The sequence below is a fragment of the Hyperolius riggenbachi genome, chromosome 3, assembly GCF_040937935.1.
Source record: "Hyperolius riggenbachi isolate aHypRig1 chromosome 3, aHypRig1.pri, whole genome shotgun sequence".
In the NCBI taxonomy this organism is placed as follows: domain Eukaryota; kingdom Metazoa; phylum Chordata; class Amphibia; order Anura; family Hyperoliidae; genus Hyperolius; species Hyperolius riggenbachi.
In genome coordinates this window covers 77,681,145-77,706,413 of record NC_090648.1, presented here as the reverse complement: position 1 = coordinate 77,706,413, position 25,269 = coordinate 77,681,145, and the positions used below count along the sequence as shown (strand labels likewise).

The 25,269-nt window shown below is 52.0% G+C and overlaps 57 non-coding genes across 57 annotated transcripts; 30 read left to right on the top strand and 27 right to left on the bottom strand.

Moving 5' to 3' along the window:
* Window positions 1-59: 59 nt before the first annotated feature.
* TRNAM-CAU (transfer RNA methionine (anticodon CAU)) lies at window positions 60-132 on the top strand. Its single transcript has one exon. It is a non-coding gene; the product is annotated as a tRNA-Met (tRNA).
* Window positions 133-732: 600 nt separating this feature from the next.
* TRNAM-CAU (transfer RNA methionine (anticodon CAU)) lies at window positions 733-805 on the top strand. The gene has a single exon. It is a non-coding gene; the product is annotated as a tRNA-Met (tRNA).
* Window positions 806-1,200: 395 nt separating this feature from the next.
* On the bottom strand, window positions 1,201-1,272 carry TRNAE-UUC (transfer RNA glutamic acid (anticodon UUC)). The gene has a single exon. It is a non-coding gene; the product is annotated as a tRNA-Glu (tRNA).
* A 133-nt stretch (window positions 1,273-1,405) lies between these two features.
* On the top strand, window positions 1,406-1,478 carry TRNAM-CAU (transfer RNA methionine (anticodon CAU)). The gene has a single exon. It is a non-coding gene; the product is annotated as a tRNA-Met (tRNA).
* A 395-nt stretch (window positions 1,479-1,873) lies between these two features.
* Window positions 1,874-1,945, bottom strand: TRNAE-UUC (transfer RNA glutamic acid (anticodon UUC)). The gene has a single exon. It is a non-coding gene; the product is annotated as a tRNA-Glu (tRNA).
* Window positions 1,946-2,078: 133 nt separating this feature from the next.
* On the top strand, window positions 2,079-2,151 carry TRNAM-CAU (transfer RNA methionine (anticodon CAU)). Its single transcript has one exon. It is a non-coding gene; the product is annotated as a tRNA-Met (tRNA).
* Window positions 2,152-2,546: 395 nt separating this feature from the next.
* On the bottom strand, window positions 2,547-2,618 carry TRNAE-UUC (transfer RNA glutamic acid (anticodon UUC)). Its single transcript has one exon. It is a non-coding gene; the product is annotated as a tRNA-Glu (tRNA).
* Window positions 2,619-2,751: 133 nt separating this feature from the next.
* TRNAM-CAU (transfer RNA methionine (anticodon CAU)) lies at window positions 2,752-2,824 on the top strand. Its single transcript has one exon. It is a non-coding gene; the product is annotated as a tRNA-Met (tRNA).
* Window positions 2,825-3,219: 395 nt separating this feature from the next.
* Window positions 3,220-3,291, bottom strand: TRNAE-UUC (transfer RNA glutamic acid (anticodon UUC)). The gene has a single exon. It is a non-coding gene; the product is annotated as a tRNA-Glu (tRNA).
* Window positions 3,292-3,424: 133 nt separating this feature from the next.
* Window positions 3,425-3,497, top strand: TRNAM-CAU (transfer RNA methionine (anticodon CAU)). The gene has a single exon. It is a non-coding gene; the product is annotated as a tRNA-Met (tRNA).
* Window positions 3,498-9,373: 5,876 nt separating this feature from the next.
* Window positions 9,374-9,445, bottom strand: TRNAE-UUC (transfer RNA glutamic acid (anticodon UUC)). Its single transcript has one exon. It is a non-coding gene; the product is annotated as a tRNA-Glu (tRNA).
* A 133-nt stretch (window positions 9,446-9,578) lies between these two features.
* On the top strand, window positions 9,579-9,651 carry TRNAM-CAU (transfer RNA methionine (anticodon CAU)). Its single transcript has one exon. It is a non-coding gene; the product is annotated as a tRNA-Met (tRNA).
* A 395-nt stretch (window positions 9,652-10,046) lies between these two features.
* Window positions 10,047-10,118, bottom strand: TRNAE-UUC (transfer RNA glutamic acid (anticodon UUC)). Its single transcript has one exon. It is a non-coding gene; the product is annotated as a tRNA-Glu (tRNA).
* Window positions 10,119-10,251: 133 nt separating this feature from the next.
* On the top strand, window positions 10,252-10,324 carry TRNAI-AAU (transfer RNA isoleucine (anticodon AAU)). The gene has a single exon. It is a non-coding gene; the product is annotated as a tRNA-Ile (tRNA).
* Window positions 10,325-10,719: 395 nt separating this feature from the next.
* Window positions 10,720-10,791, bottom strand: TRNAE-UUC (transfer RNA glutamic acid (anticodon UUC)). Its single transcript has one exon. It is a non-coding gene; the product is annotated as a tRNA-Glu (tRNA).
* Window positions 10,792-10,924: 133 nt separating this feature from the next.
* TRNAM-CAU (transfer RNA methionine (anticodon CAU)) lies at window positions 10,925-10,997 on the top strand. The gene has a single exon. It is a non-coding gene; the product is annotated as a tRNA-Met (tRNA).
* Window positions 10,998-11,392: 395 nt separating this feature from the next.
* On the bottom strand, window positions 11,393-11,464 carry TRNAE-UUC (transfer RNA glutamic acid (anticodon UUC)). Its single transcript has one exon. It is a non-coding gene; the product is annotated as a tRNA-Glu (tRNA).
* Window positions 11,465-11,597: 133 nt separating this feature from the next.
* On the top strand, window positions 11,598-11,670 carry TRNAM-CAU (transfer RNA methionine (anticodon CAU)). The gene has a single exon. It is a non-coding gene; the product is annotated as a tRNA-Met (tRNA).
* A 395-nt stretch (window positions 11,671-12,065) lies between these two features.
* On the bottom strand, window positions 12,066-12,137 carry TRNAE-UUC (transfer RNA glutamic acid (anticodon UUC)). Its single transcript has one exon. It is a non-coding gene; the product is annotated as a tRNA-Glu (tRNA).
* Window positions 12,138-12,270: 133 nt separating this feature from the next.
* Window positions 12,271-12,343, top strand: TRNAM-CAU (transfer RNA methionine (anticodon CAU)). Its single transcript has one exon. It is a non-coding gene; the product is annotated as a tRNA-Met (tRNA).
* A 395-nt stretch (window positions 12,344-12,738) lies between these two features.
* Window positions 12,739-12,810, bottom strand: TRNAE-UUC (transfer RNA glutamic acid (anticodon UUC)). Its single transcript has one exon. It is a non-coding gene; the product is annotated as a tRNA-Glu (tRNA).
* Window positions 12,811-12,943: 133 nt separating this feature from the next.
* Window positions 12,944-13,016, top strand: TRNAM-CAU (transfer RNA methionine (anticodon CAU)). The gene has a single exon. It is a non-coding gene; the product is annotated as a tRNA-Met (tRNA).
* Window positions 13,017-13,411: 395 nt separating this feature from the next.
* TRNAE-UUC (transfer RNA glutamic acid (anticodon UUC)) lies at window positions 13,412-13,483 on the bottom strand. The gene has a single exon. It is a non-coding gene; the product is annotated as a tRNA-Glu (tRNA).
* Window positions 13,484-13,616: 133 nt separating this feature from the next.
* On the top strand, window positions 13,617-13,689 carry TRNAM-CAU (transfer RNA methionine (anticodon CAU)). Its single transcript has one exon. It is a non-coding gene; the product is annotated as a tRNA-Met (tRNA).
* A 600-nt stretch (window positions 13,690-14,289) lies between these two features.
* Window positions 14,290-14,362, top strand: TRNAM-CAU (transfer RNA methionine (anticodon CAU)). The gene has a single exon. It is a non-coding gene; the product is annotated as a tRNA-Met (tRNA).
* Window positions 14,363-14,757: 395 nt separating this feature from the next.
* On the bottom strand, window positions 14,758-14,829 carry TRNAE-UUC (transfer RNA glutamic acid (anticodon UUC)). The gene has a single exon. It is a non-coding gene; the product is annotated as a tRNA-Glu (tRNA).
* A 133-nt stretch (window positions 14,830-14,962) lies between these two features.
* On the top strand, window positions 14,963-15,035 carry TRNAM-CAU (transfer RNA methionine (anticodon CAU)). Its single transcript has one exon. It is a non-coding gene; the product is annotated as a tRNA-Met (tRNA).
* Window positions 15,036-15,430: 395 nt separating this feature from the next.
* On the bottom strand, window positions 15,431-15,502 carry TRNAE-UUC (transfer RNA glutamic acid (anticodon UUC)). Its single transcript has one exon. It is a non-coding gene; the product is annotated as a tRNA-Glu (tRNA).
* A 133-nt stretch (window positions 15,503-15,635) lies between these two features.
* TRNAM-CAU (transfer RNA methionine (anticodon CAU)) lies at window positions 15,636-15,708 on the top strand. The gene has a single exon. It is a non-coding gene; the product is annotated as a tRNA-Met (tRNA).
* Window positions 15,709-16,103: 395 nt separating this feature from the next.
* On the bottom strand, window positions 16,104-16,175 carry TRNAE-UUC (transfer RNA glutamic acid (anticodon UUC)). Its single transcript has one exon. It is a non-coding gene; the product is annotated as a tRNA-Glu (tRNA).
* Window positions 16,176-16,308: 133 nt separating this feature from the next.
* Window positions 16,309-16,381, top strand: TRNAM-CAU (transfer RNA methionine (anticodon CAU)). The gene has a single exon. It is a non-coding gene; the product is annotated as a tRNA-Met (tRNA).
* A 395-nt stretch (window positions 16,382-16,776) lies between these two features.
* On the bottom strand, window positions 16,777-16,848 carry TRNAE-UUC (transfer RNA glutamic acid (anticodon UUC)). Its single transcript has one exon. It is a non-coding gene; the product is annotated as a tRNA-Glu (tRNA).
* A 133-nt stretch (window positions 16,849-16,981) lies between these two features.
* TRNAM-CAU (transfer RNA methionine (anticodon CAU)) lies at window positions 16,982-17,054 on the top strand. The gene has a single exon. It is a non-coding gene; the product is annotated as a tRNA-Met (tRNA).
* Window positions 17,055-17,449: 395 nt separating this feature from the next.
* On the bottom strand, window positions 17,450-17,521 carry TRNAE-UUC (transfer RNA glutamic acid (anticodon UUC)). The gene has a single exon. It is a non-coding gene; the product is annotated as a tRNA-Glu (tRNA).
* A 133-nt stretch (window positions 17,522-17,654) lies between these two features.
* Window positions 17,655-17,727, top strand: TRNAM-CAU (transfer RNA methionine (anticodon CAU)). The gene has a single exon. It is a non-coding gene; the product is annotated as a tRNA-Met (tRNA).
* Window positions 17,728-18,122: 395 nt separating this feature from the next.
* Window positions 18,123-18,194, bottom strand: TRNAE-UUC (transfer RNA glutamic acid (anticodon UUC)). The gene has a single exon. It is a non-coding gene; the product is annotated as a tRNA-Glu (tRNA).
* Window positions 18,195-18,327: 133 nt separating this feature from the next.
* TRNAM-CAU (transfer RNA methionine (anticodon CAU)) lies at window positions 18,328-18,400 on the top strand. The gene has a single exon. It is a non-coding gene; the product is annotated as a tRNA-Met (tRNA).
* Window positions 18,401-18,795: 395 nt separating this feature from the next.
* On the bottom strand, window positions 18,796-18,867 carry TRNAE-UUC (transfer RNA glutamic acid (anticodon UUC)). The gene has a single exon. It is a non-coding gene; the product is annotated as a tRNA-Glu (tRNA).
* A 133-nt stretch (window positions 18,868-19,000) lies between these two features.
* Window positions 19,001-19,073, top strand: TRNAM-CAU (transfer RNA methionine (anticodon CAU)). The gene has a single exon. It is a non-coding gene; the product is annotated as a tRNA-Met (tRNA).
* Window positions 19,074-19,468: 395 nt separating this feature from the next.
* Window positions 19,469-19,540, bottom strand: TRNAE-UUC (transfer RNA glutamic acid (anticodon UUC)). The gene has a single exon. It is a non-coding gene; the product is annotated as a tRNA-Glu (tRNA).
* Window positions 19,541-19,673: 133 nt separating this feature from the next.
* TRNAM-CAU (transfer RNA methionine (anticodon CAU)) lies at window positions 19,674-19,746 on the top strand. Its single transcript has one exon. It is a non-coding gene; the product is annotated as a tRNA-Met (tRNA).
* Window positions 19,747-20,141: 395 nt separating this feature from the next.
* On the bottom strand, window positions 20,142-20,213 carry TRNAE-UUC (transfer RNA glutamic acid (anticodon UUC)). The gene has a single exon. It is a non-coding gene; the product is annotated as a tRNA-Glu (tRNA).
* Window positions 20,214-20,346: 133 nt separating this feature from the next.
* TRNAM-CAU (transfer RNA methionine (anticodon CAU)) lies at window positions 20,347-20,419 on the top strand. Its single transcript has one exon. It is a non-coding gene; the product is annotated as a tRNA-Met (tRNA).
* A 395-nt stretch (window positions 20,420-20,814) lies between these two features.
* TRNAE-UUC (transfer RNA glutamic acid (anticodon UUC)) lies at window positions 20,815-20,886 on the bottom strand. The gene has a single exon. It is a non-coding gene; the product is annotated as a tRNA-Glu (tRNA).
* Window positions 20,887-21,019: 133 nt separating this feature from the next.
* TRNAM-CAU (transfer RNA methionine (anticodon CAU)) lies at window positions 21,020-21,092 on the top strand. Its single transcript has one exon. It is a non-coding gene; the product is annotated as a tRNA-Met (tRNA).
* Window positions 21,093-21,487: 395 nt separating this feature from the next.
* On the bottom strand, window positions 21,488-21,559 carry TRNAE-UUC (transfer RNA glutamic acid (anticodon UUC)). The gene has a single exon. It is a non-coding gene; the product is annotated as a tRNA-Glu (tRNA).
* Window positions 21,560-21,692: 133 nt separating this feature from the next.
* Window positions 21,693-21,765, top strand: TRNAM-CAU (transfer RNA methionine (anticodon CAU)). Its single transcript has one exon. It is a non-coding gene; the product is annotated as a tRNA-Met (tRNA).
* A 395-nt stretch (window positions 21,766-22,160) lies between these two features.
* On the bottom strand, window positions 22,161-22,232 carry TRNAE-UUC (transfer RNA glutamic acid (anticodon UUC)). Its single transcript has one exon. It is a non-coding gene; the product is annotated as a tRNA-Glu (tRNA).
* A 133-nt stretch (window positions 22,233-22,365) lies between these two features.
* On the top strand, window positions 22,366-22,438 carry TRNAM-CAU (transfer RNA methionine (anticodon CAU)). Its single transcript has one exon. It is a non-coding gene; the product is annotated as a tRNA-Met (tRNA).
* Window positions 22,439-22,833: 395 nt separating this feature from the next.
* Window positions 22,834-22,905, bottom strand: TRNAE-UUC (transfer RNA glutamic acid (anticodon UUC)). Its single transcript has one exon. It is a non-coding gene; the product is annotated as a tRNA-Glu (tRNA).
* A 133-nt stretch (window positions 22,906-23,038) lies between these two features.
* On the top strand, window positions 23,039-23,111 carry TRNAM-CAU (transfer RNA methionine (anticodon CAU)). The gene has a single exon. It is a non-coding gene; the product is annotated as a tRNA-Met (tRNA).
* Window positions 23,112-23,506: 395 nt separating this feature from the next.
* On the bottom strand, window positions 23,507-23,578 carry TRNAE-UUC (transfer RNA glutamic acid (anticodon UUC)). Its single transcript has one exon. It is a non-coding gene; the product is annotated as a tRNA-Glu (tRNA).
* Window positions 23,579-23,711: 133 nt separating this feature from the next.
* On the top strand, window positions 23,712-23,784 carry TRNAM-CAU (transfer RNA methionine (anticodon CAU)). The gene has a single exon. It is a non-coding gene; the product is annotated as a tRNA-Met (tRNA).
* Window positions 23,785-24,179: 395 nt separating this feature from the next.
* Window positions 24,180-24,251, bottom strand: TRNAE-UUC (transfer RNA glutamic acid (anticodon UUC)). The gene has a single exon. It is a non-coding gene; the product is annotated as a tRNA-Glu (tRNA).
* Window positions 24,252-24,384: 133 nt separating this feature from the next.
* TRNAM-CAU (transfer RNA methionine (anticodon CAU)) lies at window positions 24,385-24,457 on the top strand. The gene has a single exon. It is a non-coding gene; the product is annotated as a tRNA-Met (tRNA).
* A 395-nt stretch (window positions 24,458-24,852) lies between these two features.
* TRNAE-UUC (transfer RNA glutamic acid (anticodon UUC)) lies at window positions 24,853-24,924 on the bottom strand. The gene has a single exon. It is a non-coding gene; the product is annotated as a tRNA-Glu (tRNA).
* Window positions 24,925-25,057: 133 nt separating this feature from the next.
* Window positions 25,058-25,130, top strand: TRNAM-CAU (transfer RNA methionine (anticodon CAU)). The gene has a single exon. It is a non-coding gene; the product is annotated as a tRNA-Met (tRNA).
* The last annotated feature ends 139 nt before the right edge of the window (window positions 25,131-25,269 follow it).

Sequence of the window (25,269 nt, the reverse complement as noted above, 5' to 3'; positions counted from 1 at the left end):
AGACAGCAAACCATGAGCCAACTTACCTGGCGCGTGTGCGGCACAGTGGCAAAAGCACTGCCTCGTTAGCGCAGTAGGTAGCGCGTCAGTCTCATAATCTGAAGGTCGTGAGTTCAATCCTCACACGGGGCACTGTCCTCATGCTTGGACAGCCTTTTGGTTAGGGCAAGTCCACCCTATAAGCGTACAAGCCTATCGCGGAGACTTTTGATCACTTTCCCACCCACTGAGATACCACTGAGAGTAGAGTCTGGACATCAGCGCTATCAGCAGCAGAGTTGCAAAAGGGGCTTGGAGCAACTGAAAATCTGACTTTGGACATTGCCTTTCTTGTCACCCGCCGAGAACTTTTGTAGATGGGGCGAAGAGAAAACAGCCAGTATTACAGAGGGAGGACCTTTTTCTGGCCAACAGCCGTTCTTCCCCTGCACTAATAGGCCCCCAAGGAGAAGGCTTTTGTTGGGCTCCGGTACGCTCACCTGGGAAGCTTGATTCCGATGAGCGCACCTTAGCCGAAAGGCAGGACGTTCCCATACCGGGAGTCGAACCCGGGCCGCCTGGGTTAAAACCAGGAATCCTGACCGCTAGACCATATGGGAGGCGTTCGGTAAGAGCTGAATGCATCTGGGGGAAAAAGGAGCTCGAGAGCCAGAGGGGGGCATCAGCTCTGTCTAGACAGCAAACCATGAGCCAACTTACCTGGCGCGTGTGCGGCACAGTGGCAAAAGCACTGCCTCGTTAGCGCAGTAGGTAGCGCGTCAGTCTCATAATCTGAAGGTCGTGAGTTCAATCCTCACACGGGGCACTGTCCTCATGCTTGGACAGCCTTTTGGTTAGGGCAAGTCCACCCTATAAGCATACAAGCCTATCGCGGAGACTTTTGATCACTTTCCCACCCACTGAGATACCACTGAGAGTAGAGTCTGGACATCAGCGCTATCAGCAGCAGAGTTGCAAAAGGGGCTTGGAGCAACTGAAAATCTGACTTTGGACATTGCCTTTCTTGTCACCCGCCGAGAACTTTTGTAGATGGGGCGAAGAGAAAACAGCCAGTATTACAGAGGGAGGACCTTTTTCTGGCCAACAGCCGTTCTTCCCCTGCACTAATAGGCCCCCAAGGAGAAGGCTTTTGTTGGGCTCCGGTACGCTCACCTGGGAAGCTTGATTCTGATGAGCGCACCTTAGCCAAAAGGCAGGACGTTACCATACCGGGAGTCGATCCCGGGCCGCCTGGGTGAAAACCAGGAATCCTGACCGCTAGACCATATGGGAGGCGTTCGGTAAGAGCTGAATGCATCTGGGGGAAAAAGGAGCTCGAGAGCCAGAGGGGGGCATCAGCTCTGTCTAGACAGCAAACCATGAGCCAACTTACCTGGCGCGTGTGCGGCACAGTGGCAACAGCACTGCCTCGTTAGCGCAGTAGGTAGCGCGTCAGTCTCATAATCTGAAGGTCGTGAGTTCAATCCTCACACGGGGCACTGTCCTCATGCTTGGACAGCCTTTTGGTTAGGGCAAGTCCACCCTATAAGCGTACAAGCCTATCGCGGAGACTTTTGATCACTTTCCCACCCACTGAGATACCACTGAGAGTAGAGTCTGGACATCAGCGCTATCAGCAGCAGAGTTGCAAAAGGGGCTTGGAGCAACTGAAAATCTGACTTTGGACATTGCCTTTCTTGTCACCCGCCGAGAACTTTTGTAGATGGGGCGAAGAGAAAACAGCCAGTATTACAGAGGGAGGACCTTTTTCTGGCCAACAGCCGTTCTTCCCCTGCACTAATAGGCCCCCAAGGAGAAGGCTTTTGTTGGGCTCCGGTACGCTCACCTGGGAAGCTTGATTCTGATGAGCGCACCTTAGCCAAAAGGCAGGACGTTCCCATACCGGGAGTCGAACCCGGGCCGCCTGGGTGAAAACCAGGAATCCTGACCGCTAGACCATACGGGAGGCGTTCAGTAAGAGCTGAATGCATCTGGGGGAAAAAGGAGCTCGAGAGCCAGAGGGGGGCATCAGCTCTGTCTAGACAGCAAACCATGAGCCAACTTACCTGGCGCGTGTGCGGCACAGTGGCAAAAGCACTGCCTCGTTAGCGCAGTAGGTAGCGCCTCAGTCTCATAATCTGAAGGTCGTGAGTTCAATCCTCACACGGGGCACTGTCCTCATGCTTGGACAGCCTTTTGGTTAGGGCAAGTCCACCCTATAAGCGTACAAGCCTATCGCGGAGACTTTTGATCACTTTCCCACCCACTGAGATACCACTGAGAGTAGAGTCTGGACATCAGCGCTATCAGCAGCAGAGTTGCAAAAGGGGCTTGGAGCAACTGAAAATCTGACTTTGGACATTGCCTTTCTTGTCACCCGCCGAGAACTTTTGTAGATGGGGCGAAGAGAAAACAGCCAGTATTACAGAGGGAGGACCTTTTTCTGGCCAACAGCCGTTCTTCCCCTGCACTAATAGGCCCCCAAGGAGAAGGCTTTTGTTGGGCTCCGGTACGCTCACCTGGGAAGCTTGATTCTGATGAGCGCACCTTAGCCAAAAGGCAGGACGTTCCCATACCGGGAGTCGAACCCGGGCCGCCTGGGTGAAAACCAGGAATCCTGACCGCTAGACCATACGGGAGGCGTTCAGTAAGAGCTGAATGCATCTGGGGGAAAAAGGAGCTCGAGAGCCAGAGGGGGGCATCAGCTCTGTCTAGACAGCAAACCATGAGCCAACTTACCTGGCGCGTGTGCGGCACAGTGGCAAAAGCACTGCCTCGTTAGCGCAGTAGGTAGCGCCTCAGTCTCATAATCTGAAGGTCGTGAGTTCAATCCTCACACGGGGCACTGTCCTCATGCTTGGACAGCCTTTTGGTTAGGGCAAGTCCACCCTATAAGCGTACAAGCCTATCGCGGAGACTTTTGATCACTTTCCCACCCACTGAGATACCACTGAGAGTAGAGTCTGGACATCAGCGCTATCAGCAGCAGAGTTGCAAAAGGGGCTTGGAGCAACTGAAAATCTGACTTTGGACATTGCCTTTCTTGTCACCCGCCGAGAACTTTTGTAGATGGGGCGAAGAGAAAACAGCCAGTATTACAGAGGGAGGACCTTTTTCTGGCCAACAGCTGTTCTTCCCCTGCACTAATAGGCCCCCAAGGAGAAGGCTTTTGTTGGGCTCCGGTACGCTCACCTGGGAAGCTTGATTCTGATGAGCGCACCTTAGCCAAAAGGCAGGACGTTCCCATACCAGGAGTCGAACCCGGGCCGCCTGGGTGAAAACCAGGAATCCTGACCGTTAGACCATATGGGAGGCGTTCAGTAAGCGCTGAATGCATCTGGGGGAAAAAGGAGCTCGAGAGCCAGAGGGGGGCATCAGCTCTGTCTAGACAGCAAACCATGAGCCAACTTACCTGGCGCGTGTGCGGCACAGTGGCAAAAGCACTGCCTCGTTAGCGCAGTAGGTAGCGCATCAGTCTCATAATCTGAAGGTCGTGAGTTCAATCCTCACACGGGGCACTGTCCTCATGCTTGGACAGCCTTTTGGTTAGGGCAAGTCCACCCTATAAGCGTACAAGCCTATCGCGGAGACTTTTGATCACTTTCCCACCCACTGAGATACCACTGAGAGTAGAGTCTGGACATCAGCGCTATCAGCAGCTGTTAGGATCCCCAGTTCTGCCTGTCATTGCAGTGATGGGCTGACTGTCCATCGGTTTTTGTCTGCACATTGCTGCAATGGAATTGCATGTGTGTGTGCAAGGATTCCCAGTTCTGTTTCTCACTGCAGTTATGGGCTGGCTTTGCATTTGGCTCAGTCCTGCTGCAGTGAGATTACATGGGAGTGTCTGAACACCTGCAAGGTGAGTGCCTCATTAGCGGAGTACTTGAGATCCAGACTTCCCAGCAGCCTGTGCTGTCGCATTGTTTGTCCTCCCTGCTTGTGCAGCCTCAGTGCTTGTTCCTGTCTTGCCTGAGTCCTAGGATGTATATCTGTCTGGTTGCTCCAGTCCTGTTCCTGTCTTGCCTGAGTCCTAGGATTTAGAATCCGTCTGTTTGTTCCAGTCCTGCCTGACTTCTTGGAGTGATAACCTGTGTGTTTGCTCTTGTCCTGTATGCTGTATTCCAGATGAATATTTACATACCTGTTGGTGGACTTGAGCTTACTAATCCTGTCTGGGTAAATACTCCTGCAAAGCTGCTTCATGAACATAATGTTGCATGCTTGTTCCTGCATGGTCTGGAATCTACTTTGAATACTGTTGATGTACATACCTTCACTGTAAATAAAACATCACTTTGCATCATATCCTGGGTGTCTGCGTCTTTGGGAGTTCATCTGCACGAAGCAAAGTCTCGCCAGACGGAATGCCTGCTGGTGAGCATGACAGAATGCGACAGCCCACAACGACTCCCAGCGGATCTCAGGACAACGGAAGGTATGATTATATTCCTCAGAGAAAATTCAATAGACTTGATTCTGTGTTGTTTCTGGAGTTTTGTTCTGAACTGCAAAAGTTATTTCAAGTGCCTGCTGTTCGATTGTCACTACACACTACCTGGTCTGCATTGATTTGTCGTTGCCTATTTGAGGGTGAATTGCTCGATTGGGCCCTTGAAACTTTGAACTTCTCTGACAGTTTTGTAAATGTTCCTGTGGAGTTTTTGAATTTTGCTTGTGCTGTTTGGTTAGGAAAGACAATTCCTCGTGCTACCTTTGATGAATTAATTTCTTCTGAACCTATACAATCAGCTGCAGCCCTCATGCAAATCAGAAACATTGTCTCTGCTAAACCTTCAAAAAGACAAAGTAATAAATCTAAAACCAAGTCTTGTCAATCAAAGAAATCTATTAAAAGTTCAGTTGGTGCAGTGAAACTAATTCTGAAAGATGGATCTGAACCTGTGCCTGAATCTGCAGTTAAAACTTCTGCTTGTCCATTTAGGGCAGACAATCCTGGGACATTCAAAAGACCTGTAAAACAGCCTGCTAAACTCTCTCCTGTGCATAAACTGTGTATTGCATCTGATGTTATTCAGCAAACTACTGTTGTCATGCCAAGTCAATCTGCATCTACTCAGCATGTTAATGATGCTGCAACTTCTTCCTCTGCAAATCAAGTACTGGATGATCCGTTGTCAGTAGCAACCACCTGTCTGAGTTATCAAAATGCTGGTTCCTCCATGTCAGAGGTAAAAATTGCTATGCATGCATCACCTTGTTCTGAAAATAACCCTGTGAAAAAAGCTTTTGCAACTCCAGCTTTTGTTGATCCATTGTCTATAGCAACAATAAGCAAAGTTTCTCAAACTGATGTTTTTGCTGCAACTGTTCCTCAAACTATTATGCATCCAGTTCAGTCTGATACTAAACTCAGTCCTGAGATGAAAAAATGTAAAACTTCAGTTTCTGCAATACGGTTGCCATTAGCAACTGCAAACAAAAATACTTCAACTGACTTGCAACCAGCAGCAACAGACTTTCTAACGTCTCCATTGCACCCATCACAATGTTGTCTGGATTCTGTGCTTAAGAACAGTGCTGAATCTGCAAACCCAGTGTTACCGTTGCCCTTAGCAACCACCAACCAATTGTTAAATACTGCCGTATCACAGTCTGCTAAAAAGGATCTTCAAACTGCTACTTTTTACTCATCCCAAGCTTTAGAGATTAAAAGTGTGGTAAATTCAACACCAGTAATTCCGTTGTCCATAGCAACCACCGATCAAACCTTGTTGAATAAAGATGCATCTCCACCATCATCTAAGGAAATGGACTCTGTTACTATGCATCTGCTTCATTCTGTTCCGGACTCCAGTTCTGAAGTAAAAAAACGCCTCAAGTTCTATAGCTCCGTTACATTATGCAATTCTCGTTTCAGCCGGTTTGCGCTCCACATGTTCCATGTTCTTGCTGTTCCAAGTGCTTACAGATTGAGGGGCTCTATGCATCCATGTGACCGTTTCTTTTCATGGTATAGCACCGGAAAAACATATAAGTTACCTACTGGAAAACCATATAAGTTACCTACTGCTTCATCTGCCCCTAGTATCCAAGTGTTGGACTCTGCAATACAACCTTTATCTGCCAATCTGTCTACGCCAGAGACTTTGTCATCTAGTTCTGCTGTTGTGGAAACCCAGCATCTTGTTTCCCTGACTACAGACTCACCATGTACTGCAACCGAGTACCAGTCTCATGATACTTTAAGTTCTACTCTGTCTGCAGCATCACAAACTGTCTCTGCCACATCTGCCCAGTTGAACTTTGTCCAGTCGCAGTCCTGCCAGTCTGAGCTGGCCGATACTTTACAGCCTGATCAAAGTTTATGCCAAGTTTCTAGTGTGAACTCTGATAAAAATGTTTCTGTGTTTGAACTTGTGTCAGTACAATGGCCAGTTTGTACCCAGACCGTGAGCACATGTGCCAAGCCAGTGCTGCTCGTTAAGGAGAGCCAGCCAGAGCAGGCGAATGCTATGTCTAAGGGTGCAAACACAGAGCCTACACTCATGTGTAATCCTGAATTAATGTTACCCAGTTTTGAATCTGCAATTGTGCAAGGGCCAGTTTGTACCCAAACTATGAGCACATGTGCCGAGCCAGTGCTGCTCATTAAGGAGAGCCAGCCAGAGCAGGTGAATGCCATGTCTAAGGGTACAGACACAGAGCCTATACCTATGTGTAATCATGATGAATTGATGTTGCTCAGTTTTGAATCTGCAATTGTGCCAGGGCCAGTCTGTGCTAAACCCACGGCTACCAATGCCATGCCAGAGTCAGTCGATAAAGAGACAGGCTCAGTGCTGGTAGGTCACCTGCCAATGGGTACAGACACAGTGCCTGCACCTATGTTTAGCCATGAATCTGTTCTTGATGATAATGTTCTTGTTTCCCAGTCTAAGTGTGTCCCTTCCAGGGATATCGTAATTCTTGAATCTCTTGTAAACTCTGATCTGGAAGGTAAAATAGAACATGTCTCTGAGTTTCTCAAGTCTGAACCTATACCAGCTAGTACTGAGTTTGCGTGCATCAGGTGTGAGTCAGAGCCAATCCGAGGAATGATTGTGCCGGTCTCAGAATGCACTATACCAGTACATACAGTCACTGGGCCCGTACCTGTGCATACCGTTTCTGAAGGTATCGACACTGTGTCAGAGTCAGTGAAGGCTGAGTTGGTATCAGCTTGTGCTACATACGAAGAGCATGGGACTTTACCTCTTGATGTTTCCAAGTTGGAGAATGAAATTGTGTCGGATGTTATGAATGGAGGAGTTTTGTGTTCCCTGTCCAGCTCTTCCCTGTCCAGCAGCTCTTCCCTGTCCAGCAGCTCTTCCCTGTCCAGCAGCTCTTCCCTGTCCAGCAGCTCTTCCCTGTCCAGCAGCTCTTCCCTGTCCAGCAGCTCTTCCCAGTCCAGCAGCTCTTCCCAGTCCAGCAGCTCTTCCCAGTCCAGCAGCTCTTCCCAGTCCAGCAGCTCTTCCCAGTCTAGCAGTGGTTCTCTGTCTAGCAGTTCCCAGTCCAGTGTTGAGTCAGTTATTGATTTAATGTCTACAGAATTTGTGGAAGGTGAACAATCTCTTTTTGAGTTCTCCAATTGTGACGATTTGTCTAACACTCTGTGTACTTCAGGTATCAGTCATGTCATAGCTTGCCCTGATGCCTCCGCTCCAGCATGCCCAGATGTTACCCTTGTGTCAGCATGCCCAGTCGCTGCCTCCGCTCCAGCATGCCCAGATGTTGCCCTTGTCTTAGCATGCCCAGTCGCTGCCTGCGCTCCAGCATGCCCAGTCGCTGTCTGTACTTCAACAGGCCCAGATGTTGCTCTAAAGCCGGCATGCCCAGCAGTTGCTCATGTCCCAGCATGCTCTGACACTGCTACTGTCCTGTCTTGTTCAGACACAGTTGCCATGTCTTGCAAATCAGGTTTTGAGGTCTCTTTGGGTACTTCCATAGGTCTTGGTGGACCAAATGGGATGTCTGAGGGGTACTCCATTCCACTGGGAACTCTGGATGACTCTGTGGGGTTTCTAGAGATTTCAGAGAAAGTAGGACTTGGCTCTGTAGGTCAAGTTAGCAGTGTGCATTGCTCTGAAGGTTTTGGTTCTGCTGGGTATTGCTCTGAAGGTTCCGGTTCAGCTGGGCACTGCTCTGAAGGTTTCGGTTCAGCTGGGTATCGCTCTGAAGGTTCCGGTTTAACTAGGCATCGCTCTGAAGGTTCCGGGTTAACTGGGCATCGCTCTGAAGGTTTCGGTTCAGATGGGTATTGCGCTGAAGGTTCCGGTTCTATTGGGCATAGCTTTGGCAGAAATGATCCTGATGTGGTGTTTGAACGCGTGTCTGGTTTTGGGATGTTTCTGTTTGTCCTGATGTTTGGTAGGCACCCGGAGTGTGCCTTTAAAGGGGGGGGTAATGTTAGGATCCCCAGTTCTGCCTGTCATTGCAGTGATGGGCTGACTGTCCATCGGTTTTTGTCTGCACATTGCTGCAATGGAATTGCATGTGTGTGTGCAAGGATTCCCAGTTCTGTTTCTCACTGCAGTTATGGGCTGGCTTTGCATTTGGCTCAGTCCTGCTGCAGTGAGATTACATGGGAGTGTCTGAACACCTGCAAGGTGAGTGCCTCATTAGCGGAGTACTTGAGATCCAGACTTCCCAGCAGCCTGTGCTGTCGCATTGTTTGTCCTCCCTGCTTGTGCAGCCTCAGTGCTTGTTCCTGTCTTGCCTGAGTCCTAGGATGTATATCTGTCTGGTTGCTCCAGTCCTGTTCCTGTCTTGCCTGAGTCCTAGGATTTAGAATCCGTCTGTTTGTTCCAGTCCTGCCTGACTTCTTGGAGTGATAACCTGTGTGTTTGCTCTTGTCCTGTATGCTGTATTCCAGATGAATATTTACATACCTGTTGGTGGACTTGAGCTTACTAATCCTGTCTGGGTAAATACTCCTGCAAAGCTGCTTCATGAACATAATGTTGCATGCTTGTTCCTGCATGGTCTGGAATCTACTTTGAATACTGTTGATGTACATACCTTCACTGTAAATAAAACATCACTTTGCATCATATCCTGGGTGTCTGCGTCTTTGGGAGTTCATCTGCACGAAGCAAAGTCTCGCCAGACGGAATGCCTGCTGGTGAGCATGACAGCAGCAGAGTTGCAAAAGGGGCTTGGAGCAACTGAAAATCTGACTTTGGACATTGCCTTTCTTGTCACCCGCCGAGAACTTTTGTAGATGGGGCGAAGAGAAAACAGCCAGTATTACAGAGGGAGGACCTTTTTCTGGCCAACAGCCGTTCTTCCCCTGCACTAATAGGCCCCCAAGGAGAAGGCTTTTGTTGGGCTCCGGTACGCTCACCTGGGAAGCTTGATTCTGATGAGCGCACCTTAGCCAAAAGGCAGGACGTTCCCATACCGGGAGTCGAACCCGGGCCGCCTGGGTGAAAACCAGGAATCCTGACCGCTAGACCATATGGGAGGCGTTCGGTAAGAGCTGAATGCATCTGGGGGAAAAAGGAGCTCGAGAGCCAGAGGGGGGCATCAGCTCTGTCTAGACAGCAAACCATGAGCCAACTTACCTGGCGCGTGTGCGGCACAGTGGCAAAAGCACTGCCTCATTAGCGCAGTAGGTAGCGCGTCAGTCTCATAATCTGAAGGTCGTGAGTTCAATCCTCACACGGGGCACTGTCCTCATGCTTGGACAGCCTTTTGGTTAGGGCAAGTCCACCCTATAAGCGTACAAGCCTATCGCGGAGACTTTTGATCACTTTCCCACCCACTGAGATACCACTGAGAGTAGAGTCTGGACATCAGCGCTATCAGCAGCAGAGTTGCAAAAGGGGCTTGGAGCAACTGAAAATCTGACTTTGGACATTGCCTTTCTTGTCACCCGCCGAGAACTTTTGTAGATGGGGCGAAGAGAAAACAGTCAGTATTACAGAGGGAGGACCTTTTTCTGGCCAACAGCCGTTCTTCCCCTGCACTAATAGGCCCCCAAGGAGAAGGCTTTTGTTGGGCTCCGGTACGCTCACCTGGGAAGCTTGATTCTGATGAGCGCACCTTAGCCAAAAGGCAGGACGTTCCCATACCGGGAGTCGAACCCGGGCCGCCTGGGTGAAAACCAGGAATCCTGACCGCTAGACCATATGGGAGGCGTTCGGTAAGAGCTGAATGCATCTGGGGGAAAAAGGAGCTCGAGAGCCAGAGGGGGGCATCAGCTCTGTCTAGACAGCAAACCATGAGCCAACTTACCTGGCGCGTGTGCGGCACAGTGGCAAAAGCACTGCCTCGTTAGCGCAGTAGGTAGCGCGTCAGTCTAATAATCTGAAGGTCGTGAGTTCAATCCTCACACGGGGCACTGTCCTCATGCTTGGACAGCCTTTTGGTTAGGGCAAGTCCACCCTATAAGCGTACAAGCCTATCGCGGAGACTTTTGATCACTTTCCCACCCACTGAGATACCACTGAGAGTAGAGTCTGGACATCAGCGCTATCAGCAGCAGAGTTGCAAAAGGGGCTTGGAGCAACTGAAAATCTGACTTTGGACATTGCCTTTCTTGTCACCCGCCGAGAACTTTTGTAGATGGGGCGAAGAGAAAACAGCCAGTATTACAGAGGGAGGACCTTTTTCTGGCCAACAGCCGTTCTTCCCCTGCACTAATAGGCCCCCAAGGAGAAGGCTTTTGTTGGGCTCCGGTACGCTCACCTGGGAAGCTTGATTCTGATGAGCGCACCTTAGCCAAAAGGCAGGACGTTCCCATACCGGGAGTCGAACCCGGGCCGCCTGGGTGAAAACCAGGTATCCTGACCGTTAGACCATATGGGAGGCGTTCACTAAGAGCTGAATGCATCTGGGGGAAAAAGGAGCTCGAGAGCCAGAGGGGGGCATCAGCTCTGTCTAGACAGCAAACCATGAGCCAACTTACCTGGCGCGTGTGCGGCACAGTGGCAAAAGCACTGCCTCGTTAGCGCAGTAGGTAGCACGTCAGTCTCATAATCTGAAGGTCGTGAGTTCAATCCTCACACGGGGCACTGTCCTCATGCTTGGACAGCCTTTTGGTTAGGGCAAGTCCACCCTATAAGCGTACAAGCCTATCGCGGAGACTTTTGATCACTTTTCCACCCACTGAGATATCACTGAGAGTAGAGTCTGGACATCAGCGCTATCAGCAGCAGAGTTGCAAAAGGGGCTTGGAGCAACTGAAAATCTGACTTTGGACATTGCCTTTCTTGTCACCCGCCGAGAACTTTTGTAGATGGGGCGAAGAGAAAACAGCCAGTATTACAGAGGGAGGACCTTTTTCTGGCCAACAGCCGTTCTTCCCCTGCACTAATAGGCCCCCAAGGAGAAGGCTTTTGTTGGGCTCCGGTACGCTCACCTGGGAAGCTTGATTCTGATGAGCGCACCTTAGCCAAAAGGCAGGACGTTCCCATACCGGGAGTCGAACCCGGGCCACCTGGGTGAAAACCAGGAATCCTGACCGCTAGACCATATGGGAGGCGTTCGGTAAGAGCTGAATGCATCTGGGGGAAAAAGGAGCTTGAGAGCCAGAGGGGGGCATCAGCTCTGTCTAGACAGCAAACCATGAGCCAACTTACCTGGCGCGTGTGCGGCACAGTGGCAAAAGCACTGCCTCGTTAGCGCAGTAGGTAGCGCGTCAGTCTCATAATCTGAAGGTTGTGAGTTCAATCCTCACACGGGGCACTGTCCTCATGCTTGGACAGCCTTTTGGTTATGGCAAGTCCACCCTATAAGCGTACAAGCCTATCGCGGAGACTTTTGATCACTTTCCTACCCACTGAGATACCACTGAGAGTAGAGTCTGGACATCAGCGCTATCAGCAGCAGAGTTGCAAAAGGGGCTTGGAGCAACTGAAAATCTGACTTTGGACATTGCCTTTCTTGTCACCCGCCGAGAACTTTTGTAGATGGGGCGAAGAGAAAACAGCCAGTATTACAGAGGGAGGACCTTTTTCTGGCCAACAGCCGTTCTTCCCCTGCACTAATAGGCCCCCAAGGAGAAGGCTTTTGTTGGGCTCCGGTACGCTCACCTGGGAAGCTTGATTCTGATGAGCGCACCTTAGCCAAAAGGCAGGATGTTCCCATACCGGGAGTCGAACCCGGGCCGCCTGGGTGAAAACCAGGAATCCTGACCGCTAGACCATATGGGAGGCATTCAGTAAGAGCTGAATGCATCTGGGGGAAAAAGGAGCTCGAGAGCCAGAGGGGGGCATCAGCTCTGTCTAGACAGCAAACCATGAGCCAACTTACCTGGCGCGTGTGCGGCACAGTGGCAAAAGCACTGCCTCGTTAGCGCAGTAGGTAGCGCGTCAGTCTCATAATCTGAAGGTCGTGAGTTCAATCCTCACATGGGGCACTGTCCTCATGCTTGGACAGCCTTTTGGTTAGGGCAAGTCCACCCTATAAGCGTACAAGCCTATCGCGGAGACTTTTGATCACTTTCCCACCCACTGAGATACCACTGAGAGTAGAGTCTGGACATCAGCGCTATCAGCAGCAGAGTTGCAAAAGGGGCTTGGAGCAACTGAAAATCTGACTTTGGACATTGCCTTTCTTGTCACCCGCCGAGAACTTTTGTAGATGGGGCGAAGAGAAAACAGCCAGTATTACAGAGGGAGGACCTTTTTCTGGCCAACAGCCGTTCTTCCCCTGCACTAATAGGCCCCCAAGGAGAAGGCTTTTGTTGGGCTCCGGTACGCTCACCTGGGAAGCTTGATTCTGATGAGCGCACCTTAGCCAAAAGGCAGGATGTTCCCATACCGGGAGTCGAACCCGGGCCGCCTGGGTGAAAACCAGGAATCCTGACCGCTAGACCATATGGGAGGCGTTCGGTAAGAGCTGAATGCATCTGGGGGAAAAAGGAGCTCGAGAGCCAGAGGGGGGCATCAGCTCTGTCTAGACAGCAAACCATGAGCCAACTTACCTGGCGCGTGTGCGGCACAGTGGCAAAAGCACTGCCTCGTTAGCGCAGTAGGTAGCGCGTCAGTCTCATAATCTGAAGGTCGTGAGTTCAATCCTCACACGGGGCACTGTCCTCATGCTTGGACAGCCTTTTGGTTAGGGCAAGTCCACCCTATAAGCGTACAAGCCTATCGCGGAGACTTTTGATCACTTTCCCACCCACTGAGATACCACTGAGAGTAGAGTCTGGACATCAGCGCTATCAGCAGCAGAGTTGCAAAAGGGGCTTGGAGCAACTGAAAATCTGACTTTGGACATTGCCTTTCTTGTCACCCGCCGAGAACTTTTGTAGATGGGGCGAAGAGAAAACAGCCAGTATTACAGAGGGAGGACCTTTTTCTGGCCAACAGCCGTTCTTCCCCTGCACTAATAGGCCCCCAAGGAGAAGGCTTTTGTTGGGCTCCGGTACGCTCACCTGGGAAGCTTGATTCTGATGAGCGCACCTTAGCCAAAAGGCAGGACGTTCCCATACCGGGAGTCAAACCCGGGCCACCTGGGTGAAAACCAGGAATCCTGACCGCTAGACCATATGGGAGGCGTTCGGTAAGAGCTGAATGCATCTGGGGGAAAAAGGAGCTCGAGAGCCAGAGGGGGGCATCAGCTCTGTCTAGACAGCAAACCATGAGCCAACTTACCTGGCGCGTGTGCGGCACAGTGGCAAAAGCACTGCCTCGTTAGCGCAGTAGGTAGCGCGTCAGTCTCATAATCTGAAGGTCGTGAGTTCAATCCTCACACGGGGCACTGTCCTCATGCTTGGACAGCCTTTTGGTTAGGGCAAGTCCACCCTATAAGCGTACAAGCCTATCGCGGAGACTTTTGATCACTTTCCCACCCACTGAGATACCACTGAGAGTAGAGTCTGGACATCAGCGCTATCAGCAGCAGAGTTGCAAAAGGGGCTTGGAGCAACTGAAAATCTGACTTTGGACATTGCCTTTCTTGTCACCCGCCGAGAACTTTTGTAGATGGGGCGAAGAGAAAACAGCCAGTATTACAGAGGGAGGACCTTTTTCTGGCCAACAGCCGTTCTTCCCCTGCACTAATAGGCCCCCAAGGAGAAGGCTTTTGTTGGGCTCCGGTACGCTCACCTGGGAAGCTTGATTCTGATGAGCGCACCTTAGCCAAAAGGCAGGACGTTCCCATACCGGAAGTCGAACCCGGGCCATCTGGGTGAAAACCAGGAATCCTGACTGCTAGACCATATGGGAGGCGTTCAGTAAGAGCTGAATGCATCTGGGGGAAAAAGGAGCTCGAGAGCCAGAGGGGGGCATCAGCTCTGTCTAGACAGCAAACCATGAGCCAACTTACCTGGCGCGTGTGCGGCACAGTGGCAAAAGCACTGCCTCGTTAGCGCAGTAGGTAGCGCGTCAGTCTCATAATCTGAAGGTCGTGAGTTCAATCCTCACATGGGGCACTGTCCTCATGCTTGGACAGCCTTTTGGTTAGGGCAAGTCCACCCTATAAGCGTACAAGCCTTTCGCTGAGACTTTTGATCACTTTCCCACCCACTGAGATACCACTGAGAGTAGAGTCTGGACATCAGCGCTATCAGCAGCAGAGTTGCAAAAGGGGCTTGGAGCAACTGAAAATCTGACTTTGGACATTGCCTTTCTTGTCACCCGCCGAGAACTTTTGTAGATGGGGCGAAGAGAAAACAGCCAGTATTACAGAGGGAGGACCTTTTTCTGGCCAACAGCCGTTCTTCCCCTGCACTAATAGGCCCCCAAGGAGAAGGCTTTTGTTGGGCTCCGGTACGCTCACCTGGGAAGCTTGATTCTGATGAGCGCACCTTAGCCAAAAGGCAGGACGTTCCCATACCAGGAGTCGAACCCGGGCCGCCTGGGTGAAAACCAGGAATCCTGACCGCTAGACCATATGGGAGGCATTCGGTAAGCGCTGAATGCATCTGGGGGAAAAAGGAGCTCGAGAGCCAGAGGGGGGCATCAGCTCTGTCTAGACAGCAAACCATGAGCCAACTTACCTGGCGCGTGTGCGGCACAGTGGCAAAAGCACTGCCTCGTTAGCGCAGTAGGTAGTGCGTCAGTCTCATAATCTGAAGGTCGTGAGTTCAATCCTCACACGGGGCACTGTCCTCATGCTTGGACAGCCTTTTGGTTAGGGCAAGTCCACCCTATAAGCGTACAAGCCTATCGCGGAGACTTTTGATCACTTTCCCACCCACTGAGATACCACTGAGAGTAGAGTCTGGACATCAGCGCTATCAGCAGCAGAGTTGCAAAAGGGGCTTGGAGCAACTGAAAATCTGACTTTGGACATTGCCTTTCTTGTCACCCGCCGAGAACTTTTGTAGATGGGGCGAAGAGAAAACAGCCAGTATTACAGAGGGAGGACCTTTTTCTGGCCAACAGCCGTTCTTCCCCTGCACTAATAGGCCCCCAAGGAGAAGGCTTTTGTTGGGCTCCGGTACGCTCACCTGGGAAGCTTGATTCTGATGAGCGCACCTTAGCCAAAAGGCAGGACGTTCCCATAACAGGAGTCGAACCCGGGCCGCCTGGGTGAAAACCAGGAATCCTGACCGCTAGACCATATGGGAGGCGCTCGGTAAGAGCAGAATGCATCTGGGGGAAAAAGGAGCTCGAGAGCCAGAGGGGGGCATCAGCTCTGTCTAGACAGCAAACCATGAGCCAACTTACCTGGCGCGTGTGCGGCACAGTGGCAAAAGCACTGCCTCGTTAGCGCAGTAGGTAGCGCGTCAGTCTCATAATCTGAAGGTCGTGAGTTCAATCCTCACACGGGGCACTGTCCTCATGCTTGGACAGCCTTTTGGTTAGGGCAAGTCCACCCTATAAGCGTACAAGCCTATCGCGGAGACTTTTGATCACTTTCCCACCCACTGAGATACCACTGAGAGTAGAGTCTGGACATCAGCGCTATCAGCAGCAGAGTTGCAAAAGGGGCTTGGAGCAACTGAAAATCTGACTTTGGACATTGCCTTTCTTGTCACCCGCCGAGAACTTTTGTAGATGGGGCGAAGAGAAAACAGCCAGTATTACAGAGGGAGGACCTTTTTCTGGCCAACAGCCGTTCTTCCCCTGCACTAATAGGCCCCCAAGGAGAAGGCTTTTGTTGGGCTCCGGTACGCTCACCTGGGAAGCTTGATTCTGATGAGCGCATCTTAGCCAAAAGGCAGGACGTTCCCATACCGGGAGTCGAACCCAGGCCGCCTGGGTGAAAACAAGGAATCCTGACCGCTAGACCATATGGGAGGCGTTCGGTAAGAGCTGAATGCATCTGGGGGAAAAAGGAGCTCGAGAGCCAGAGGGGGGCATCAGCTCTGTCTAGACAGCAAACCATGAGCCAACTTACCTGGCGCGTGTGCGGCACAGTGGCAAAAGCACTGCCTCGTTAGCGCAGTAGGTAGCGCGTCAGTCTCATAATCTGAAGGTCGTGAGTTCAATCCTCACACAGGGCACTGTCCTCATGCTTGGAGAGCCTTTTGGTTAGGGCAAGTCCACCCTATAAGCGTACAAGCCTATCGCGGAGACTTTTGATCACTTTCCCACCCACTGAGATACCACTGAGAGTAGAGTCTGGACATCAGCGCTATCAGCAGCAGAGTTGCAAAAGGGGCTTGGAGCAACTGAAAATCTGACTTTGGACATTGCCTTTCTTGTCACCCGCCGAGAACTTTTGTAGATGGGGCGAAGAGAAAACAGCCAGTATTACAGAGGGAGGACCTTTTTCTGGCCAACAGCCGTTCTTCCCCTGCACTAATAGGCCCCCAAGGAGAAGGCTTTTGTTGGGCTCCGGTACGCTCACCTGGGAAGCTTGATTCTGATGAGCGCACCTTAGCCAAAAGGCAGGACGTTCCCATACCGGGAGTCGAACCCGGGCCGCCTGGGTGAAAACCAGGAATCCTGACCGCTAGACCATATGGGAGGCGTTCGGTAAGAGCTGAATGCATCTGGGGGAAAAAGGAGCTCGAGAGCCAGAGGGGGGCATCAGCTCTGTCTAGACAGCAAACCATGAGCCAACTTACCTGGCGCGTGTGCGGCACAGTGGCAAAAGCACTGCCTCGTTAGCGCAGTAGGTAGTGCGTCAGTCTCATAATCTGAAGGTCGTGAGTTCAATCCTCACACGGGGCACTGTCCTCATGCTTGGACAGCCTTTTGGTTAGGGCAAGTCCACCCTATAAGCGTACAAGCCTATCGCGGAGACTTTTGATCACTTTCCCACCCACTGAGATACCACTGAGAGTAGAGTCTGGACATCAGCGCTATCAGCAGCAGAGTTGCAAAAGGGGCTTGGAGCAACTGAAAATCTGACTTTGGACATTGCCTTTCTTGTCACCCGCCGAGAACTTTTGTAGATGGGGCGAAGAGAAAACAGCCAGTATTACAGAGGGAGGACCTTTTTCTGGCCAACAGCCGTTCTTCCCCTGCACTAATAGGCCCCCAAGGAGAAGGCTTTTGTTGGGCTCCGGTACGCTCACCTGGGAAGCTTGATTCTGATGAGCGCACCTTAGCCAAAAGGCAGGACGTTCCCATACCGGGAGTCGAACCCAGGCCGCCTGGGTGAAAACCAGGAATCCTGACCGCTAGACCATATGGGAGGCGTTTGGTAAGAGCTGAATGCATCTGGGGGAAAAAGGAGCTCGAGAGCCAGAGGGGGGCATCAGCTCTGTCTAGACAGCAAACCATGAGCCAACTTACCTGGCGCGTGTGCGGCACAGTGGCAAAAGCACTGCCTCGTTAGCGCAGTAGGTAGCGCGTCAGTCTCATAATCTGAAGGTCGTGAGTTCAATCCTCACACGGGGCACTGTCCTCATGCTTGGACAGCCTTTTGGTTAGGGCAAGTCCACCCTATAAGCGTACAAGCCTATCGCGGAGACTTTTGATCACTTTCCCACCCACTGAGATACCACTGAGAGTAGAGTCTGGACATCAGCGCTATCAGCAGCAGAGTTGCAAAAGGGGCTTGGAGCAACTGAAAATCTGACTTTGGACATTGCCTTTCTTGTCACCCGCCGAGAACTTTTGTAGATGGGGCGAAGAGAAAACAGCCAGTATTACAGAGGGAGGACCTTTTTCTGGCCAACAGCCGTTCTTCCCCTGCACTAATAGGCCCCCAAGGAGAAGGCTTTTGTTGGGCTCCGGTACGCTCACCTGGGAAGCTTGATTCTGATGAGCGCACCTTAGCCAAAAGGCAGGACGTTCCCATACCGGGAGTCGAACCCGGGCCGCCTGGGTGAAAACCAGGAATCCTGACCGCTAGACCATATGGGAGGCATTCGGTAAGAGCTGAATGCATCTGGGGGAAAAAGGAGCTCGAGAGCCAGAGGGGGGCATCAGCTCTGTCTAGACAGCAAACCATGAGCCAACTTACCTGGCGCGTGTGCGGCACAGTGGCAAAAGCACTGCCTCGTTAGTGCAGTAGGTAGCGCGTCAGTCTCATAATCTGAAGGTCGTGAGTTTAGTCCTCACACGGGGCACTGTCCTCATGCTTGGACAGCCTTTTGGTTAGGGCAAGTCCACCCTATAAGCGTACAAGCCTATCGCGGAGACTTTTGATCACTTTCCCACCCACTGAGATACCACTGAGAGTAGAGTCTGGACATCAGCGCTATCAGCAGCAGAGTTGCAAAAGGGGCTTGGAGCAACTGAAAATCTGACTTTGGACATTGCCTTTCTTGTCACCCGCCGAGAACTTTTGTAGATGGGGCGAAGAGAAAACAGCCAGTATTACAGAGGGAGGACCTTTTTCTGGCCAACAGCCGTTCTTCCCCTGCACTAATAGGCCCCCAAGGAGAAGGCTTTTGTTGGGCTCCGGTACGCTCACCTGGGAAGCTTGATTCTGATGAGCGCACCTTAGCCAAAAGGCAGGACGTTCCCATACCGGGAGTCGAACCCGGGCCGCCTGGGTGAAAACCAGGAATCCTGACCGCTAGACCATATGGGAGGCGTTCGGTAAGAGCTGAATGCATCTGGGGGAAAAAGGAGCTCGAGAGCCAGAGGGGGGCATCAGCTCTGTCTAGACAGCAAACCATGAGCCAACTTACCTGGCGCGTGTGCGGCACAGTGGCAAAAGCACTGCCTCGTTAGCGCAGTAGGTAGCGCGTCAGTCTCATAATCTGAAGGTCGTGAGTTCAATCCTCACATGGGGCACTGTCCTCATGCTTGGACAGCCTTTTGGTTAGGGCAAGTCCACCCTATAAGCGTACAAGCCTATCGCGGAGACTTTTGATCACTTTCCCACCCACTGAGATACCACTGAGAGTAGAGTCTGGACATCAGCGCTATCAGCAGCAGAGTTGCAAAAGGGGCTTGGAGCAACTGAAAATCTGACTTTGGACATTGCCTTTCTTGTCACCCGCCGAGAACTTTTGTAGATGGGGCGAAGAGAAAACAGCCAGTATTACAGAGGGAGGACCTTTTTCTGGCCAACAGCCGTTCTTCCCCTGCACTAATAGGCCCCCAAGGAGAAGGCTTTTGTTGGGCTCCGGTACGCTCACCTGGGAAGCTTGATTCTGATGAGCGCACCTTAGCCAAAAGGCAGGACGTTCCCATACCAGGAGTCGAACCCGGGCCGCCTGGGTGAAAACCAGGAATCCTGACCGCTAGACCATATGGGAGGCGTTTGGTAAGAGCTGAATGCATCTGGGGGAAAAAGGAGCTCGAGAGCCAGAGGGGGGCATCAGCTCTGTCTAGACAGCAAACCATGAGCCAACTTACCTGGCGCGTGTGCGGCACAGTGGCAAAAGCACTGCCTCGTTAGCGCAGTAGGTAGCGCGTCAGTCTCATAATCTGAAGGTCGTGAGTTCAATCCTCACATGGGGCACTGTCCTCATGCTTGGACAGCCTTTTGGTTAGGGCAAGTCCACCCTATAAGCGTACAAGCCTTTCGCTGAGACTTTTGATCACTTTCCCACCCACTGAGATACCACTGAGAGTAGAGTCTGGACATCAGCGCTATCAGCAGCAGAGTTGCAAAAGGGGCTTGGAGCAACTGAAAATCTGACTTTGGACATTGCCTTTCTTGTCACCCGCCGAGAACTTTTGTAGATGGGGCGAAGAGAAAACAGCCAGTATTACAGAGGGAGGACCTTTTTCTGGCCAACAGCCGTTCTTCCCCTGCACTAATAGGCCCCCAAGGAGAAGGCTTTTGTTGGGCTCCGGTACGCTCACCTGGGAAGCTTGATTCTGATGAGCGCACCTTAGCCAAAAGGCAGGACGTTCCCATACCAGGAGTCGAACCCGGGCCGCCTGGGTGAAAACCAGGAATCCTGACCGCTAGACCATATGGGAGGCATTCGGTAAGCGCTGAATGCATCTGGGGGAAAAAGGAGCTCGAGAGCCAGAGGGGGGCATCAGCTCTGTCTAGACAGCAAACCATGAGCCAACTTACCTGGCGCGTGTGCGGCACAGTGGCAAAAGCACTGCCTCGTTAGCGCAGTAGGTAGTGCGTCAGTCTCATAATCTGAAGGTCGTGAGTTCAATCCTCACACGGGGCACTGTCCTCATGCTTGGACAGCCTTTTGGTTAGGGCAAGTCCACCCTATAAGCGTACAAGCCTATCGCGGAGACTTTTGATCACTTTCCCACCCACTGAGATACCACTGAGAGTAGAGTCTGGACATCAGCGCTATCAGCAGCAGAGTTGCAAAAGGGGCTTGGAGCAACTGAAAATCTGACTTTGGACATTGCCTTTCTTGTCACCCGCCGAGAACTTTTGTAGATGGGGCGAAGAGAAAACAGCCAGTATTACAGAGGGAGGACCTTTTTCTGGCCAACAGCCGTTCTTCCCCTGCACTAATAGGCCCCCAAGGAGAAGGCTTTTGTTGGGCTCCGGTACGCTCACCTGGGAAGCTTGATTCTGATGAGCGCACCTTAGCCAAAAGGCAGGACGTTCCCATAACAGGAGTCGAACCCGGGCCGCCTGGGTGAAAACCAGGAATCCTGACCGCTAGACCATATGGGAGGCGCTCGGTAAGAGCAGAATGCATCTGGGGGAAAAAGGAGCTCGAGAGCCAGAGGGGGGCATCAGCTCTGTCTAGACAGCAAACCATGAGCCAACTTACCTGGCGCGTGTGCGGCACAGTGGCAAAAGCACTGCCTCGTTAGCGCAGTAGGTAGCGCGTCAGTCTCATAATCTGAAGGTCGTGAGTTCAATCCTCACACGGGGCACTGTCCTCATGCTTGGACAGCCTTTTGGTTAGGGCAAGTCCACCCTATAAGCGTACAAGCCTATCGCGGAGACTTTTGATCACTTTCCCACCCACTGAGATACCACTGAGAGTAGAGTCTGGACATCAGCGCTATCAGCAGCAGAGTTGCAAAAGGGGCTTGGAGCAACTGAAAATCTGACTTTGGACATTGCCTTTCTTGTCACCCGCCGAGAACTTTTGTAGATGGGGCGAAGAGAAAACAGCCAGTATTACAGAGGGAGGACCTTTTTCTGGCCAACAGCCGTTCTTCCCCTGCACTAATAGGCCCCCAAGGAGAAGGCTTTTGTTGGGCTCCGGTACGCTCACCTGGGAAGCTTGATTCTGATGAGCGCATCTTAGCCAAAAGGCAGGACGTTCCCATACCGGGAGTCGAACCCAGGCCGCCTGGGTGAAAACAAGGAATCCTGACCGCTAGACCATATGGGAGGCGTTCGGTGAGAGCTGAATGCATCTGGGGGAAAAAGGAGCTCGAGAGCCAGAGGGGGGCATCAGCTCTGTCTAGACAGCAAACCATGAGCCAACTTACCTGGCGCGTGTGCGGCACAGTGGCAAAAGCACTGCCTCGTTAGCGCAGTAGGTAGCGCGTCAGTCTCATAATCTGAAGGTCGTGAGTTCAATCCTCACACAGGGCACTGTCCTCATGCTTGGACAGCCTTTTGGTTAGGGCAAGTCCACCCTATAAGCGTACAAGCCTATCGCGGAGACTTTTGATCACTTTCCCACCCACTGAGATACCACTGAGAGTAGAGTCTGGACATCAGCGCTATCAGCAGCAGAGTTGCAAAAGGGGCTTGGAGCAACTGAAAATCTGACTTTGGACATTGCCTTTCTTGTCACCCGCCGAGAACTTTTGTAGATGGGGCGAAGAGAAAACAGCCAGTATTACAGAGGGAGGACCTTTTTCTGGCCAACAGCCGTTCTTCCCCTGCACTAATAGGCCCCCAAGGAGAAGGCTTTTGTTGGGCTCCGGTACGCTCACCTGGGAAGCTTGATTCTGATGAGCGCACCTTAGCCAAAAGGCAGGACGTTCCCATACCGGGAGTCGAACCCGGGCCGCCTGGGTGAAAACCAGGAATCCTGACCGCTAGACCATATGGGAGGCGTTCGGTAAGAGCTGAATGCATCTGGGGGAAAAAGGAGCTCGAGAGCCAGAGGGGGGCATCAGCTCTGTCTAGACAGCAAACCATGAGCCAACTTACCTGGCGCGTGTGCGGCACAGTGGCAAAAGCACTGCCTCGTTAGCGCAGTAGGTAGTGCGTCAGTCTCATAATCTGAAGGTCGTGAGTTCAATCCTCACACGGGGCACTGTCCTCATGCTTGGACAGCCTTTTGGTTAGGGCAAGTCCACCCTATAAGCGTACAAGCCTATCGCGGAGACTTTTGATCACTTTCCCACCCACTGAGATACCACTGAGAGTAGAGTCTGGACATCAGCGCTATCAGCAGCAGAGTTGCAAAAGGGGCTTGGAGCAACTGAAAATCTGACTTTGGACATTGCCTTTCTTGTCACCCGCCGAGAACTTTTGTAGATGGGGCGAAGAGAAAACAGCCAGTATTACAGAGGGAGGACCTTTTTCTGGCCAACAGCCGTTCTTCCCCTGCACTAATAGGCCCCCAAGGAGAAGGCTTTTGTTGGGCTCCGGTACGCTCACCTGGGAAGCTTGATTCTGATGAGCGCACCTTAGCCAAAAGGCAGGACGTTCCCATACCGGGAGTCGAACCCAGGCCGCCTGGGTGAAAACCAGGAATCCTGACCGCTAGACCATATGGGAGGCGTTTGGTAAGAGCTGAATGCATCTGGGGGAAAAAGGAGCTCGAGAGCCAGAGGGGGGCATCAGCTCTGTCTAGACAGCAAACCATGAGCCAACTTACCTGGCGCGTGTGCGGCACAGTGGCAAAAGCACTGCCTCGTTAGCGCAGTAGGTAGCGCGTCAGTCTCATAATCTGAAGGTCGTGAGTTCAATCCTCACACGGGGCACTGTCCTCATGCTTGGACAGCCTTTTGGTTAGGGCAAGTCCACCCTATAAGCGTACAAGCCTATCGCGGAGACTTTTGATCACTTTCCCACCCACTGAGATACCACTGAGAGTAGAGTCTGGACATCAGCGCTATCAGCAGCAGAGTTGCAAAAGGGGCTTGGAGCAACTGAAAATCTGACTTTGGACATTGCCTTTCTTGTCACCCGCCGAGAACTTTTGTAGATGGGGCGAAGAGAAAACAGCCAGTATTACAGAGGGAGGACCTTTTTCTGGCCAACAGCCGTTCTTCCCCTGCACTAATAGGCCCCCAAGGAGAAGGCTTTTGTTGGGCTCCGGTACGCTCACCTGGGAAGCTTGATTCTGATGAGCGCACCTTAGCCAAAAGGCAGGACGTTCCCATACCGGGAGTCGAACCCGGGCCGCCTGGGTGAAAACCAGGAATCCTGACCGCTAGACCATATGGGAGGCATTCGGTAAGAGCTGAATGCATCTGGGGGAAAAAGGAGCTCGAGAGCCAGAGGGGGGCATCAGCTCTGTCTAGACAGCAAACCATGAGCCAACTTACCTGGCGCGTGTGCGGCACAGTGGCAAAAGCACTGCCTCGTTAGTGCAGTAGGTAGCGCGTCAGTCTCATAATCTGAAGGTCGTGAGTTTAGTCCTCACACGGGGCACTGTCCTCATGCTTGGACAGCCTTTTGGTTAGGGCAAGTCCACCCTATAAGCGTACAAGCCTATCGCGGAGACTTTTGATCACTTTCCCACCCACTGAGATACCACTGAGAGTAGAGTCTGGACATCAGCGCTATCAGCAGCAGAGTTGCAAAAGGGGCTTGGAGCAACTGAAAATCTGACTTTGGACATTGCCTTTCTTGTCACCCGCCGAGAACTTTTGTAGATGGGGCGAAGAGAAAACAGCCAGTATTACAGAGGGAGGACCTTTTTCTGGCCAACAGCCGTTCTTCCCCTGCACTAATAGGCCCCCAAGGAGAAGGCTTTTGTTGGGCTCCGGTACGCTCACCTGGGAAGCTTGATTCTGATGAGCGCACCTTAGCCAAAAGGCAGGACGTTCCCATACCGGGAGTCGAACCCGGGCCGCCTGGGTGAAAACCAGGAATCCTGACCGCTAGACCATATGGGAGGCGTTCGGTAAGAGCTGAATGCATCTGGGGGAAAAAGGAGCTCGAGAGCCAGAGGGGGGCATCAGCTCTGTCTAGACAGCAAACCATGAGCCAACTTACCTGGCGCGTGTGCGGCACAGTGGCAAAAGCACTGCCTCGTTAGCGCAGTAGGTAGCGCGTCAGTCTCATAATCTGAAGGTCGTGAGTTCAATCCTCACATGGGGCACTGTCCTCATGCTTGGACAGCCTTTTGGTTAGGGCAAGTCCACCCTATAAGCGTACAAGCCTATCGCGGAGACTTTTGATCACTTTCCCACCCACTGAGATACCACTGAGAGTAGAGTCTGGACATCAGCGCTATCAGCAGCAGAGTTGCAAAAGGGGCTTGGAGCAACTGAAAATCTGACTTTGGACATTGCCTTTCTTGTCACCCGCCGAGAACTTTTGTAGATGGGGCGAAGAGAAAACAGCCAGTATTACAGAGGGAGGACCTTTTTCTGGCCAACAGCCGTTCTTCCCCTGCACTAATAGGCCCCCAAGGAGAAGGCTTTTGTTGGGCTCCGGTACGCTCACCTGGGAAGCTTGATTCTGATGAGCGCACCTTAGCCAAAAGGCAGGACGTTCCCATACCAGGAGTCGAACCCGGGCCGCCTGGGTGAAAACCAGGAATCCTGACCGCTAGACCATATGGGAGGCGTTTGGTAAGAGCTGAATGCATCTGGGGGAAAAAGGAGCTCGAGAGCCAGAGGGGGGCATCAGCTCTGTCTAGACAGCAAACCATGAGCCAACTTACCTGGCGCGTGTGCGGCACAGTGGCAAAAGCACTGCCTCGTTAGCGCAGTAGGTAGCGCGTCAGTCTCATAATCTGAAGGTCGTGAGTTCAATCCTCACACGGGGCACTGTCCTCATGCTTGGACAGCCTTTTGGTTAGGGCAAGTCCACCCTATAAGCGTACAAGCCTATCGCGGAGACTTTTGATCACTTTCCCACCCACTGAGATACCACTGAGAGTAGAGTCTGGACATCAGCGCTATCAGC